Source organism: Ixodes scapularis, unplaced genomic scaffold (genome assembly GCF_016920785.2).
Source record: "Ixodes scapularis isolate PalLabHiFi unplaced genomic scaffold, ASM1692078v2 PGA_scaffold1__304_contigs__length_218370807, whole genome shotgun sequence".
NCBI classification, from domain to species: domain Eukaryota; kingdom Metazoa; phylum Arthropoda; class Arachnida; order Ixodida; family Ixodidae; genus Ixodes; species Ixodes scapularis.
In genome coordinates, this window is record NW_024609846.1 from 44463349 (window position 1) to 44479772 (window position 16424).

Genomic DNA, 16424 nt, shown 5'->3' on the forward strand with positions numbered 1-16424 from the left:
ATGCTTGTGGAAAGAGTTGCCCGTAGTCAGGGGATTCCTGGTGTTCGGTAGCGATCAAATTTAGGCAGATGTTGGGACGAATCATTGAAATCCATTCTGGGCAGGAAGGATTTCCAATTGAGCGAACACCTTAATAAAAAAGCATATTATTTCACAGGCACAAATATCACGTCAGTTCCTTTTTTTCTCTTTTTTTTAACTTTATACGAGCTATTTCCGAGCCTGCTTGCTTAAGCATTTATGCAGGTGACTCTGCGAAGTCGTCAACCTGCTGTCCTAAACGTTGTGAGGGGCATATTGATCTGGTGCGAGCGATGCTTCCTTCATTTCTGAATGTGATCGAGTGCGCAAGCAGAGTGAGCGAGGCTCAATCTGTCTGAACTAAAAAAAATATGGATTTACGTGTTTTGGCTCGGCTTTGTGAGAATGCTTGATGGATTGTGACGCCGTCGACGTTCCGTGCTTCTTGAGCCTTGTGGTTTCCACAGTCCTCAAGACCGTGGAAACCATACCCGGAGAGCGAATGAGAACAAGAAAATACACGGTCGTATACTTGTGGCCCATGTCCAAATAAAAATTAATTTTCCCGTTATCAAAAAGTTGATCACAAAACGTAATCGCAAGCAAGTGCGCCAACTCTAATGGGTAACGCCCACAGACCTAGGCAGTCGCACAATCACGCCGAAGCACGCCGCCATTTGGCCGTCAAGAAACCGAATTTTCTAGAAATCAAGATATTTGCATTTAAAAAAAAAAAATTCGAGGAAAAGGAAAATATGCGTCGGAATAAATAAAACTATGTTCAGGCGAGCCAAAGAAAAAAAAACATTGAGGCAGCCACAAAGAAAAGAGAAGGCCGACCTTATACCTGGAATCTCCAAAGAATCGATATCGGAGGAATAAAAAAAAAAAAAAAGGCAGCCCACGAAGAGGGGGAAAACTGAGAGACGTCCGAAAAGAGGGTGATGGCGAAAGAAGTGGGAAGAGGGAAGGAAGATCGACATTAATGTCAAAGGTCGAGCGGCGGGCGGTCGGTCTGCTGACAGAGCTCCCAACAGTCTGATTCGATGTTCAGTCGTGTGCTTCGCTCTCCCTCGCTTGCGTCGGCTTCTATTCCTGCTTTGCACTAGCAACGCGGCAGCTACCGTCGCGCAAGCGGCGTTCGGGGACGCTGTCGGCTCCCCCGGCATTCACTCGCGGCTGTCGCGACATTCTTGCGACAAACTCGACGCCACTCGGTTCGAAAGTAACGGTTGTTAGGCCGTGGGCGCTACCCGACGTTGAACCAAGCGGCTGGAATGAACTGGCTTGCCGTGTTTGGACGTTGAGAGAATACATCAAAGGCGGAGACTCTACGGAAAGAAACGGAGAGAAGGCAGCAGACGAGACGAGTGCGCGCAATGACGTCGGCGCGCCGATCTCCGGTTCGAATGATGAGTGGGTAGACGCGAAAGGCTAGCCGACATCGCCTCCTACCCTCCGTCTCCCTCCAATAAGAGCGAAGAAAAGCGTCGTCTGTTCTGTCTCGCGTTCGAACGCCGAACGCCGCTGCTCGGCGTTCGAACAGAGAGTAGACACAAAGGCTGCTAGCGTTTGCGTCTGCCCTCTATCTTTCCAATCGAAGCTAGGCACTCTGACGTCACCGCGTGCTCTCGCTTCCTCCTCTCTCTGAATTTTCTACCGTAGAGTCCCTATACTCCGCGACAACTTTTCTTGGCAATGCAGTGGAAGGTACAGGCCCGCGCCCCCTCTCCCATTTTGAGTGTGCGCGGGCTCTCCTCCTCTCCCCGGAAATGGGGGAGGAGGAGAGCCTGCGTACACTCAAAATGAGAGAGGGGACGCGGGCCTGTACCTTCCACTGCATTGCCAAGAAAAGTTGTCGCCGAGTATAGCAGCTTAAAAAGAAAACAGTAAACCTTAAAAAAAAAATTCTACCTGGTTAGTACAGGCATGTCTCACAAACAATGTTCGTCCAAACAAATATGTTTTTCGCCGAATTTTACGTCAAAATACGAATTTTTCAATCGACCTCGTAAGTGATGACGGTATGACATGGCGCTCCGCTCCAAATAAACCGTTGCTAGGGCCGTTCTAATGCACAAATGCATAAGGGCTCGACGTGAGGCTAGAAATTGCTTCGCTAGCAGACGACAGAATGGCTTCGCGGCTTCAGTGATTTATTCTGAGGGAGTACGCGACCGCGTTGAATAAGGTTGGTGTCGATCGACGAAACTTTTATCCTCATGATCAACTTTCTGTGGGATTTTTGCCAGCAAGGAGTGCCCGGCACAGTCTTGATCGACGCTCGAGGTGCCAGAATCTCTTCTCGTGGAGCTCGCTTTCGCAATATTTGTGAAGGGGAAAACACTGTGAAACCGAATTGGCCGAATCACGCACGACAACGACGTGAAGTGAATCAAAGACGAGGTGCAGGCCAGCACACGTTTTAAGCGTTTCTGACAGCACAGTTGCTTCACTGCCCACCTCCGTGGTCAAACGAACTGTCCGTAACATACATCAGTTGTCGCAGGTGGAAACAAATCCACAAGCGTAAAACAACAACTAAAGATGTAATCGGCGAACTTGTGCCTAGAAACAAAAGAAAGGATGAGCGTCGACAACGGCAGCAGCTGGACAATGCGTCGGCGTGACAGCTGGCTGTGAACCGAAAAAGCCGGTCTTGACTCCTTATCCACTACACTCGGCATCTCGAACATTCGACCTAGGATGTTCGTTCGTGAGTTAGGGCGAGAATGATTAGGCAAGGTACCTCTGACCTTCTTATCTTTTACACTAGGGGTAAGAGTATACTTGAATCTTCTAGAAGCAAGGAGAAGCGTTCCTTCCCAGTCATGCGCTCTTGGAATCTTACTTAAAACTAAAAACATCAGTGGTATTTATAATGAAATTAAATGCAAAGGTGCAAGCGAGCTGGACAAGAATGACGAAAATAATTCCTGCAGAAGGGGAACAAGAGGGACAAAGGACAAACATAAATCTCCGAACACGGCTAGGTGACTGGTGAGCGTCTGGCTTGCACCTTTGCATTTAATTTCATTATAATTATAATCTTAAAATTGCAAGCTTCACCCTTGTTGGTGTTCGACTGGTGGCAGCTCATAAAACGCGTTTGCTCTACTGACGTTTAACCCCTGGTTAGCTCAGTTGGTAGAGCACTCCACCCGTAATGGAGAGGTCCCGGGTTCGATGCCCGGACCAGATGGATTTTTTTCCACACGCTCACCAGTCACCCAGCCGTGTTTGGAGATTTATGTTTGTCCTTCGTCCCTCTTGTTCCCCTTCTCCAGGAACTATTTTCGCAATCAGTAGTATCTTGTTTTCTCGCTGCGATAATTACAAGGCAGGTACGAAACACACACATATTGTGAGCCTGAAAAACAAAGTTTGGGGTCCCGAACCGCTCATGTTAGAGTCAACATAATTTATCTTTCCATTACGATGCACGTCACCTGCAAAATAGGAAAGAGAGCCCGACGCGGTTTTGATGTCATGCCCTAAACAGTTGCTTTTATCGCTGTATTTTCAGCAGGTCTCCACCCGTCTGCTAATTTCTGTCAGGCAGTATTCGTATCGCACGGATATACAATTCGTTATAAACGTGATTAGTTTTCTTGGGCCTGCCATGGGGGGGGGTTCCAAATAAATGCCAAATCGAATTTGCATCATTGTGCAAACGATTCAAACCGTTGCAGACGGCATACTTCAGTCATTCCGTGTGCGTTCGTCATACATTCGTCGTCTGCAACCGACATTTCGAGGCGTCCCGAGGACCGGAAGTTGCCGTCACAATTTTTCAGAAACAGCCGATTATTGGCAAACTTCTGTTGTGGCAAGTTTGAAATCAAGGATTAATTTATCTATTATTTTTGGATGTTTAAATTCTACTTTCGGATTATGACCAATCGTTCTTTTGGCAACGAAATCCAGTCCCATGAATTTGTTCATTACAACGCCCCTAGAAATGGTTTGTTTGAAGCGGTGACGTCACACTTACCGGGTTCAATTTGCGAGAGAAACCGAAACTGTAGCCCTGTGGGATGACAATGGCAGCCTTTGTGCCCAACCAGCGCTCTGAGGCCAGGCACACGAGAGCACGAGGTCGCTGCTTTAATAAAGCGTTCTTCCGCAGAACGAGCCCTCGCGCTAGAAATGCACATCTCAAAGCCAAGAGCGAGGGCTAGCTCGCGCTTGTAGCTTTGGTTCCAGGCTCAGCTTAAATGTGAACTGAGTATAGGGAGTATTCATTGGCTGTCGTAGCTGTGTGCGCGACTGTTCAGCGCGATTCCAGAATTAGTTTTCAACGTACGTTCCGGAGCATCAAGACTGACAGACTCAGCAGCCTATTTATGTGAGCTCCTTCTGAGCGTGCGCTCTAACAAATATGTCGCCCAGTGATTACCTCCTATAGTTGGGTACAAGCGCCATCATCATCGTATTACGGGGGTACAGTTTCGATTTTGCCCACAAATCGAAAAATGTGTATTGTAACATAAAAAATTCAGCAAAAAAAAAATTTACGCATAATACTTTTGAGACTTGCCTGTCCTAGCCAGGTAGAAAACAACTGTTTTTCTTGGGTTCAGTGTTTGCAAGACGTACGAACGTGTCACAACCGCGTTAATGCGGAGCGTGGTGCTTATAAACATTGATGCTTCTTATCTGAAACTTTATCGTCTAAATCGCAGGACGGGGATTTCCGTCCTATGCGAATAATAAAACACTCCGCGACACGCCAAAAAGACATCGTTGTTCACAGGTAATAAAGCTTGCGCTAGAAGCAAGACAAAAAAAATACTTCCTCTCGTTTTTTTTTGTTTTTGTTTTTTTCTTGTTGCTTTTTGGTAATTGTATTATTTGAGACTTCTCAAATAAGAAGTCTGGTTTTTTTTTTTTCTTGGTCCGATCAAATTTGGACACGACTGGCGAAGAAAATCCTGCGAACCGCGCTAAATACACCTGGGTGTATTTCTCGTTTTCTTTCATTCGATCAGTGCTGCCGAAAATCAAACATTTCCGTCGCTGCGCAACTTGTCATGCGAGCCCTACATCAACCAAGTATGCATCCGCCTTGTCCGAGCTTGGGTCACACAAAAATGCGCACGAACAATTCCCGATCGTGTCTCTCTCCCCCCTTTCCCGCGAGCGTAGCACAAACCGGGCAGATGTCGCCCGATTAAACGACAGCGACGATATTACAACGCATAATATTTGAAACAGATGGTGGCAGCCGGCGCAATAGATGATGTCGGCGCTTGACACGCACTCATTGCCTTCCTCTGCTGCCTTTAGTTACCGGCCTTTCTGAACTTCCTTCTTTTTTCTTTATTGTTATTTTGTAACCCAATTGTTTGCTGCCGTTTTTGGTATATCGACGTTTATCATCGTTGGGCGTAGCTTCGTGTCCATTACGGCTACGCCGCGTATTTTGTTGCAGCGGACATTTATGCCCATTCACCGAGCAGCCTGGCCAAGCCTGCATATTAAGTATCTTATAGGCCTTCGCATCCCCATTAGGGACGTCACAATGCGTGTAAGCATACAACCCGTGCCTAATAATCTTTTGAAAACCCCTGCAGCAAGCCATGCTTCCTGTCTTCTGGAAAAAAACGCGTAGTTTCTATAGGGTACCCGGATCTTCCGTGAAATGGGCCGGAAAAATTGGTGCCTGCAGCCCGTTGCGACCTAAGCTTTTAAATTTGATAGCATTTCTGAGAGAAACCCTACGCACTTCCGCGTCCATGGTTCAATTTCTAGCCAGCATGAAGCAGGTGGCAGGCATCTGTTGCAGAGATGGCCGTAATAACATTACTGTAATGAAATTACGATAATTCAATTACTTTCTGTGGTAATGATTAATGCAATGAATTACCTTTCTTTACTGGTAATTTAGTAATGCAATTAATTACTTTCAGTAATTTCTAGAGAATTACTCGTTAATTTGAAATTACTTCTGTTCCAAAATAAAAAGTTCGTTTTGCAAGCTTTAAGAAAAAAGTAGAAACAATATTTTGCATGATGAAATGCCGTGAAATAAAGTTGAAAGCAAACAAACGAGCGCCGTCTGAGAGCAAAGCCTCGTGCGAGGAACACGCCCGTCGAACAAAGGCAGGCTCGAGAGGCGAAGGAGATGGAGAAAAGCTTTGGTGTAAAGGACATCACTGGAAGGCCATGGCTCAAGAACTCCAGAAAAGATCAATTCAAGGCGCCACGTCATCACGACGGTGTTGTACTTTGTTCATCGCTAAGCTGACAGTACGGTGGGAGCTACCTGCTCGCGGGAACCAATCACCACGTTCCTTTTATCACCTGACCCGTTGTCCGCGCTTGGGTGTAAACAAGAGCGTGGTTATGTGCGAAATGTAGACGGATGACTGTACCAATGAGCGCGTAGCTTCCACCGCGCTGTCAGCCTTGGGATGAACGATTTATGGGCCACAATGCGAAGGACACACCACCAGTGAGGTCAACACATTTTAAAACCTGAGAGGACTGCACAAACGGATCCGCAGCCTTCTTGCTCTTTTGTCGAGCAAGGTCGAACCCTAAGCTTCGACCATCGTGAACAACAAACGACCAGAATAAACAGTTAGGCCCGAATGCCTTGTCAAGACCCCAGAACGCTTCGCGCGTAGCCTTGGCTTTGGTAAGTTAAGATGCTTTTGGTCGGAGGAGACGGGAAGCGAGCAAAGCTGGTGCCGCACGCCGTAGCCTCTCTACCTTTCTTTCGGCAGTTTAGTCGGGAATAAGGAAACGAGGAGATATTGCCACCCGTTTGTTGGGAAAGTACATATTTTAGGAAGCTCGCGCTATCCCTTTCCTCAAATGGCGACGCTTCTGCCCAACAAACATCCAGCCCCCTTGTGTGATAACGCGCAAGAACTGGGAATATTCGGGTGTCTTGGAACAATGCTCCACGAGAGGATGCACGAATATGCGTGAACTAGTGCTCTTGGGAGAACTAGTATTATACTGCGTCCGAATCGGAAGTGAAACGTTTCACATGACGACTTCCTGTAAGAACGAGCTCCCACGGCCGGACCAAAATTACTGACACGGACTATAATTTCTTCAAAATCAGAAAGACGGAATCATATTCCCCTTTGCCTAAGGACCTTCGCCGTTTCAATTAAGAGCGAAAACGGTGAGTGGACGGTCTTTGAGGCACATCCAAAGAAGAAGCGATTCATCGTCCTTAAAACTTCCGTCGTGTATGTACACTAGCGGAACGACTGTTGAGTACGGTTCACTTTGAGGCGCATGGAGCTGTAGCGGTGCAAACAGGAAGATCCAAGTTTTAGTACATATGCTGTAAATAAAATAAGTCCGGATTACTGCCTCAAGGTATTAAAAAGTAATGTCACAGTAATCTCATTACTTTTAGTCTGTGGAAATTTGTATTCTAAGCTAATTACATTTTCGCAGCTTTCAAGAAGTGCTTAGTAATGTAATTTAACTACTGTTTTGAAGTAATTTCGCCACCTCTGATCTGTTGAAGTGGGTGTTTTTGCCAAGATTTCCACTATTCCTAAGTGACCGTAAAAAAAGAAAAGAAATATATTTTCAGGAACAAACTGCCAGCTACGACGGATGTCAGCGACTGCAAGCCAGGCACAAATTAGAAATATAATTACAATAAATTTATTCATCATTAAAAAATTAAAAGAAAGATATGAATCTACTTAGAATCTCGCTGAGCGTCACTGAAAACCCCTAAATCAGTAAATTTTAAGAAAACACGGAGCACTTGGGAAGCACGGGGGCGTGCCAACATTACCGCTCATGCAGCAGGCGCGAAGCCTGCTGCACCAAAACGCGAATGATATTCTTATCTTTCGGGTTCCTTTCGTGAATCCTATACGCGCCCTGCAATGCTGTTTGGTTTGGCGCTATCTAGCGACTGAAGCAAGAAACATTGGGTATGCCTGAGAGTGGCGACTCCATTATTCAAACGTGAGCTATTACTCTGGTGGCGCCGCTTAGCCTAGTGTCTGAAGCAAGAAATACTGGGTAGGCAAGGAAGCAGTGATCGCATAACACGTTAGTACGGCGGAAGCTACGGCCCTGACGGGCCAATCGGAACGTAACTACGTATCACTGGAGTGGCGCTTTTGCAGCGAAGAAGTATCGGGCTTTTCTCTGCGTAATGCTTCAATATGTGTGCGTTGAGCTCGTATACGTAGCGCATATCGAAGCCGTCGGCGTGCAATGTGGGGCTTATCGTTCACCCTTTGTCAAGTTACAACGAGACAAGGTACAACCGTTGGCTCTCATTCTGCTGGCGCCGCCTGGTTGTTGCCGGCTGGCTGTAATCACCGTTATTGAGACATAGCGGAGCGATTTGGAATGCCTGGAGTGCTGTAGACGTTACCGGAAATACAAGCAACAAAATGCCTTACTCGTTACTTGCAAACAAGAGGATCGCGTGAGCGACCTACGTTACCTCAATATGAAAGATACGCCTTACCATTGCCGACAAAATGTAACGTGCGTTACTTTTGCGTAACTTCCTATTCATGAATTAAAACGGTTTGCCGGTTTGACGTTACAGGTATGCATAAACGCAATATTTCAAGAAACATTACGCTCATGCATGCGATGTTTTTTTTTACACTGCAGTGGAACAAAGGATGTGGGCGCTTTTTTTTCTGAAGTGGGAGTGGTTGCGTGGGGAAAAGATAGACAAAAATTTAAAGTGTGTGGGATGACTGCGAGAATTCATGAGTTGGCGCCTAAACCCAAAAATATTAAAATGTAATTTTTTTTTAATTCTTGGGAGAATGATTAGAATGATGTCACATGTAACCTAACTGCGTTACCCGTTACTTAAAATAAGTAACGTATGTTCTCCGATACTGTTCTGAAAACGTAACGACTACGTTGCTACGTGGCAGGAAAATGTTGCCGGTAACGCCGTAACATCTAACGCGTTACCGCCATGCCTTTAAAAACTATTTAAGGTACAAATCGGTTCATAAATAAAGACCCGTCTCTACCCAGTCCGTTCACGACCACGCTCAGTTTCTTTCGTGTGCCGTTGGGGCGTTCCATATTCCTCGTTTGCTCGGCTCACCCATTCTCGGATACTGGGTTTAATCCGCCAACTCTCTCTTGGCTGTTATTTCAGTTCTATAGGAGTGTGCGCAATGTGTGAGTGTGTGTGTGTGTGTGGGGGGGGGGGGGAGGAAGGTGGGGGGGGGGCATTTACGTAATATAATCAACTCTGTTCAATCAGCCATCGTCGATTTGTGTTGTACTTTTTTTTATTATTTATCTCAGACATAAAGTAAGGCCCCAGTGCTTGGGACAAAATTGAGTTTAACTAACTCTACGTCCGGATCAACGAGATTACAGTGCGTTCTGTTTGGAAAATAAGGTATATTTCAGTTTCCATCGCCGAAACCTACATTATATTAGATGAAGGGACTACATACACTGGGTAATATTTTCCTCTTTTTTTTTTAATAATTCATAATAATTTGTTTTGTGTGTATCTTTAGTACAGGTAATCTAGCCCGTCAAAGTCTGTGGGGCTTGTATGACGTGGCTCGGCATCCGCGAGAGATATAATTTCATTGAAACGCAGTACACCTGTAAAAAAAATTAAAATACGCAATTTTTTTAGTTTAGCAGCCACGTAGAAAGATGCTCTCGTTAATATTTCGAAAATATTGTAAAACACATATCTATAACAATATGCCATTTGACATTATGCTATCGTCACAAAACAACATTACGTGAAATAACATCTGTTCGTTGATACAAAGCGTACGAAATGAAATGTATACAAAGACATATTATTTCAATTGTTAATGAAATAAAAGGAAAACTTGTCAAATGTAGCTTCTTTTGTAACCGAAGAAACTGTGTGACAAAATAGAAGTAAAGCAATCATAATCGAAAAAAAGGAATGTCAAGCATTTTGGAAATAAACAATAAAACTTTTTTTGTTTTTTTTACATTTTGAGGTCTGTACAAAACACATTTTTGTGACCATGAACTCCTGATAACAAAAAAAGCAATGTGGCTATGTAGCAACAAAAAAAAAACGCTTTTAAATGACATTTTGTAAGTACCATATTTTCTGTTTATTTTTCGCCTCTTTGAATAATGCGAGATGCAAAAATACACCCGGTACATTCGTTAATGTATGAGGAATATAAGAAGTCCTCAGCTCGTTATCATTATATAGAGTGCGTATTTTTGGTTAGAAAAAAAAGTTATCTTTATTTTTAAGCGGGGTATTTTCTGTACGGGTAGTTTTAATTTCTGTTTGGGAATAGCGCGTTGTTAAAACAATGTACTTATAAAGAGTGCGGCTGTTAGGACCAACACAGTTGGCGCGGCTTGTGAAATTTGGTTTCCGAACGTACACCATACTTTCTGAAATTGGGCACGCGAACGTAGTTTAACCAGAAGTTTTATGTCTATCTTTTCAGAGCTAAATTCGAGGCAGTGAAATATTAAAAGTAAAGCAAAATCGGAGGTCTCGTATTTCCTACGTCCTATACCAGCCCGTTTCAACGCAAAAACGCCAAAAAAACACAAAAGCAGAGGCTGGCAATGTGCGAGAAAATCGCGATAATTAATACTTTTAACGAAATATATGAGACATGATCACATGGGAGCAAGCTCACAAACCAGTGTGCAGACGACCAACACCGCGAGTAAGGCATAATAGCAAATGCACGGCCGCCATTTTTGCTCTATTTTTTTAATATTTCACCATCTCTTACTTGAGCTGTGAAGTAAAAAAAAAAATAGACATAAAACTTCTGGCGAAACTACGCTCGCGTGCTCAATTTTTAGATATGTAGGTTTCGAATTCGAATTTCGCAAGGCCTGCCAAATGTGTTCGTCCTTACGCAATTCCCGCAAGTGCACGAAATAACATATTATCCGCACGTCCCGCCGAACCTGCGTGCGAACCATAACAGATGCGACGAAGAGGCTCAGAGAAGAAAAGCACGCGCGTGTTATCCACCCTATAGATAGCATTCATCTATTCACGTACTACAATGTATACGAAACACAAACACTTTTTTTCTACATTTCTACGTTGGCGGAAGGGGAAGCGAAGCTCGCCATCACGCGAGCCCGCACACCCTTACATACCTAGGCTATAAATTCCGTGCGGAGAGATCGAGCGAGTTGGCGATCCACGCCCACGCAGGCAGGGGAATGGGCGGATAAAACAACCGACGTGCGGCGCACGCCGCTTGGACAAATATGCCTACGGCACCTGATCGAATGCGGAATGGGTGCGGGGCAAGAACAAATATGTGCCGCGATGCGAAGAATTACCGGCGACCTTTCGCGGCAAACGGTAGACCGCAAAACCCTCGATTTCCGCGGCCCCAATGTTTCGGCCAGAAAATTTCGCGAATTCCAGACGCCTGCTCTGAAACTCTTAAAAACCAAAATGTTCGCGTGCCCTTAAATTTCGCGAATTTTTCAATTGGCGAAATTCGCGGAAATTAAGGGCTCGCGAACTTAAAGGGTTTTACAGTATGCACACATGAGCGCGCGTGCGCGCGCTCACGGACGCTGAAGCCGTGGCAAAGCCGTACTCGGATGACGTACAAGCGCAAACCGTCATGTATGTGATGTGTAAACAAACAAAGGATGTTGAAAATAGAATCGTGGAAGAAAAAAGGGCAGAATAAGACAAATGTGGCCTGTTCTTTTTTTTTTATATACATAAAAAGAAACGGTCGCTTTTGAAGGTCCTGACAAGTGACGCGACCGTCATACAAGTAAAAGAAATTCACCTGAGATTGTCTGCAGAATGTATTTTGTATGACGTCACCAAAACAACGAGTGTGGGGGAAATTGTTTGTGTCGGAAACTAATACACGGAGTATATATATATATATTCTTTTTTTTCGCAACACTGGTTTGAATGAATGTGCAGAAAGGCCTGCGTCGTGTTCGCGCTAACAATGTAGCGCAGTGTGCTCATATGAACGTGCGTGCGTGGCAAACAAATTGACGACATCAACGATTTACAGGCGGTGGCGCAAGAACAAGCTGCGAACACGCGTTTTATTTTAAACTCGCGGGTATGCGTCCGTGCAGAAACGACAACGTTCAAAATAAAGCGAGCGATTTAAAAAAAGAAAAAGAAAAAAAGTATCTCGATTTACTGAAGTCGGCAAAACTGTTTAATGGTTCACGAACGTTCGTTCAAAGAGGGTATTTCCGACACATTTTTCGGGTGTACGATACGTGAATGTCGGCTTAACTTGTGGACGCCCATTCGTTCGACGGGGTTTTTGAAGACGACGCGAACGAAATCGGGACGATATCCCACGCTTCGGATGTATTTGTTGTTGTTGTTTTTTTTCTCTTTCTCATCACGCGCGCATCTCCCTAAGTGTTTCACGCGGGTTTCAATTCGAACACATGCGTCTGGGCGTGGGTGGCGTACGCAACCCTGTTGTCACCCGGATTTGGTGGCGAGAAGTACGCGAAAGAAAAATAAATCGCGTGATTTTATCACGATGTGTCACTTTTTGACGGGGAGTTAAAAGGTCGGTCTTTTTTATCTCTGGGGGAAAAACACACACACGGGGTCTCTTATGTTATCCCAACGACGACTTGAAGGCGGAAGTTTAAACGCCGATGCATTAAAGACCGAAATATGATTTACGGATGCGGCAGTACCCGCGCCGCCCCGCGTCTGACTACTGAACGAAAGGTTGCCGGTTCGATGCCAGCCGAGGGACAAGAGCGAAAATTCGTTTTGGAGGAATATAGCGCCTCTGCCGATTCTGATACAAGTAACGCCATCTCGTGGTCTAGTGGCGAACCGTGGGTTTTGGTACCTTTCGTGTCGCCGTCCAGTTTTGGTAGTTTTCGTGTCGTCGACGTGTTTTCGCTCAAGGACTTTGGAGGTCAACTACACGATGTGACATACGAGGCTTTCCACTTAATAGATACGTGCTCGCGGCTGATGGGTCTATGCTCAAAGTCAACGAGTTTGTGCTACGTCGTCGATGCTAGACAGCTTCCACGGTGCTGCAGCCCCACGGGCTGCCACGCTGGCTTCCGTAGCACGTGGATTCGTCTCGAGTCTCCAAGCCCATTCACAGAGGGCTTGCTTACGTTTTCTCGCGTTACGTTATGAATCATCGAGACGTCCGTGGTTCGCATGTCGCGTGCGAAGCTTTTTCTTCAATTTACGTTTTCGTGCGAAGCACGGATGTTCCGGTGCCAAGCTGCGCCTGCCTTAACAACGTAGGTACAAAATTGCTGACGCCGAGTATACACAAACCAACATGCGACTCCGGCTTCATGCAGCTGTGGTGGCGCTGCTGTCGAGACAGCGCATGCGCAGACCTATCACTTGACGCGGATCTGGTTCCGGCGCACGCGCGTTCTCCACACGTGGTGTGTGTCAACGCGGACTTGTTTGTCGACAGTGTGTTGGTCTATAGAAAACATGCGTGTGAGAGTTTAGAGTTTTGATTATATCGGGTGTTTTAAATAACACGCCCAAAAGGCTTTAAAAAATGGGGCACTCTACACAAAATAAATAAATGTATATTGTTAAAGCAAAAAAGTATCGCGAGAGTGCCAATATTTTTTGCTGATGTACCTAGTTTAATAATAATTAAAGGTATAGTAGTAGCGAACGTAACTAAGGAATGATTCAAGGACCACCGTACCAATTGGAAAGTTGTAGAAATCATTGACAAACACCCTAATGAGGTGTTTGCAACATAATATGTTTTTCGTGTTTTTTTTTCCTCCAACCTAAAAAAATAATAATACAACCACGTACGGTACCATGTGATGGCGTGCGCACGCTCCACGAGTTGAGTGGACGCGTTGTCACGGTGGTATTTTGTGGGCTTTCTGTTGAGCGCGTAAACAGAAATTGTGCAAACGTTACCCATTTACAAGAGAACCTTCAAAGAACTATTTAAAAACTTAGCTAATGTTTCTTAATTAGTTAATAAATAAGGCTTAATAAAACAAATGCTAGCCTTTTCAGAAAGCACTTGCTAATAACATAGAGTTGGCATCACTCGCACAAAACGTTTGGACTTAATTTTTTTTTTAGGATCTGATTTTACGTTAAATGGGATACCCAATATGTGATTATATATGATGCAATTCACGAACACGCGCGAGTTCAACCGTACATTGAAAGCGTGAAGACATTTCGTCGCAGATGTCGAGCTCAAAGTAGAACTCGCTCCACGTTGCCTCGGAGTTCGTAGCGACCTTCGAGAGTTTAACACAGACATCTTATAACAAGGTGTTCAGTTTCGGGGTGCATATCTGTGGCCTTTTCACGTCCTCTACGCCCTCATTGGTGCTGCTATCACGAAGGTAATCGCGAAAGGTTTCTCTGCAACAATGGCTGATTGAGGTACGCCGATCTCCACAGTTGCTGTTACCGTGGCAGGCAATGTTGACCCACAGGTAGACTTCTGTAGACAACCGTTATATCGGCTAGAAAATTACGGCCAACGACCGAATTTCCGATAAAGCTTTACTACACTTAAAACATTACGCAGCGTCTACTTTTCTGCAAAGCACTCGGGAGCACGTTTCACCATGTTCAGTGCCGAAACGCACAGCAGACTTTTTTTAGGTTTGAGTTTAATTTTAGACTTTTCGTTCGCCCAACTGTCTCCCTTGATTGCAGCAGCAATTGTCTCTCCTGACCGATTTTGAAGAAAATATAATGCCCCCCCTCACACACACACACACAAAAACAAAAAAAAAAACAAAAAACAATTATTGCAAAGATGCACTAGGCATTTCCGAACGCTCCTTCTCCGCCCAAATGTAGCGCTGGCGATCGAAACCAGACGCCACAGTTGGCAAAACTTACCGTTATCTCATTCAAAAAATTATTAGGTGATTTTCTGAAATTTTTAATTGAGGAAATTGGCGGCCGGCTTAGCTTTTGCATGCACAAAAGAATCTGAATGCCACCAGTTACCAAAAACGGGCCCCATTTTCCCCACTGAAATTTCCATAAAATCACGTGACATGTTTTGAACGAGATAACGGTGTGGTCTGAAACTTGCGAAGCCCTACATTGGGGCGGAAACGAGCACTCTACAATGTGAAGCTAATTTCTGCAATAAAAAAACAACAACACTAACTTTTTTTTAGCACATTAAAAAACGAAAAAACACAGCAAGAAGCGTGAATATTGTAAACCACGCCCTGCGTTTCTTACAATCTCAGTGACTACGGGTTCATTGGAAAATACCGGGCACTGCAATGCGACAGGAAGCCAAATTTTGGTTTCTATGCAGCAAAAGAACAAAGCCCGTTGTTAGTATATATATATATATATATAGCATTTAATAATATATTTCCTCGACCTTTGTCAGGACCCATTGTTTCTGCGGAAATACTCTCCTTCAACACGTGGCTATTTTGTTCGCCGGCAGTCGACGGACCGGGACAACAAAGGAGGCTGCAAGGATGGCTGAAAGCCGAACTACCGACGGTTGTATTAGTGTTGTTGCTTTAATTAGGAAAACAAATATGATCTTGTTTGGAAACCGTCGTATTTGTTTTTATTTGTTTGTTTTCTTTTTTTTAAACATATTACTTTAATAATTCCGGTCTCTGGGCCGCAGAGGACGTGGAAGCAAAGAAAGGACCACCCTCCCTTCTGAAATGCATATTTCTTGATGTTGGTATTTTTTTATGTTAGCAAATTAGGCCCGTGCAATTTTATCCGTGTTCGTTTGTTCTGTGCAAACAAAACTAATTTTCGATTTTTTTTTTTTTTTTGTAACAGTGCGGGGAAAATGCTTGGCGATCACAGTCAACCGCGAACTACAGGTTTTCCCGTTCATTTTAATCCAAATGGTTGTCAATTTAATCCAAGTGCCATTCAATTTAATTCAACCGTCATTCAATTTTATCTCAGCGCTACCCGATTTAATCTCTAGGTCGGTCAATTTAATCCACAATATATACATGCACGCTTTTGTCTGCAGTGATTGTATTTCGCTTCGCATTTTGATAAATTTCAGTAATTATTCATACAATTGGATTTTGTTGGGTACAAGTGATATATTGATCACTATTTTGATCACTTGGACTTACTGGTCGCACGATTGTCATGTGGACCACTCTTTTGGTAAACTCGAGTTATTAGTGACGAACTCGACTTGAGCTGAATTGGCGTGTCGTTTACTCTTTTTCGTTACTACGACTTATTATTAATACAGTTCAGATGATATAAGTGCAATTGCAATTTGTGATTAAACTTTTTATTACTTCTCGCTATTACTGACACCACTGACTTAAAATAGTTTTCACTTTTAATTACTTTGACGTATTCCATAACACAATTTTCATCATAAATGTTCAACAAACAATTTTATTACTCTCCCGATTCCTTCGAGAAATTATTGACAAAAATA

The 16424-nt window shown here is 44.3% G+C and overlaps 1 non-coding gene across 1 annotated transcript; it reads left to right on the forward strand.

Annotated features, from left to right (window-relative positions):
* Nucleotides 1-3150: 3150 nt before the first annotated feature.
* Trnat-cgu lies at nt 3151-3225 on the forward strand. Its single transcript has one exon. It is a non-coding gene; the product is annotated as a tRNA-Thr (tRNA).
* The last annotated feature ends 13199 nt before the right edge of the window (nt 3226-16424 follow it).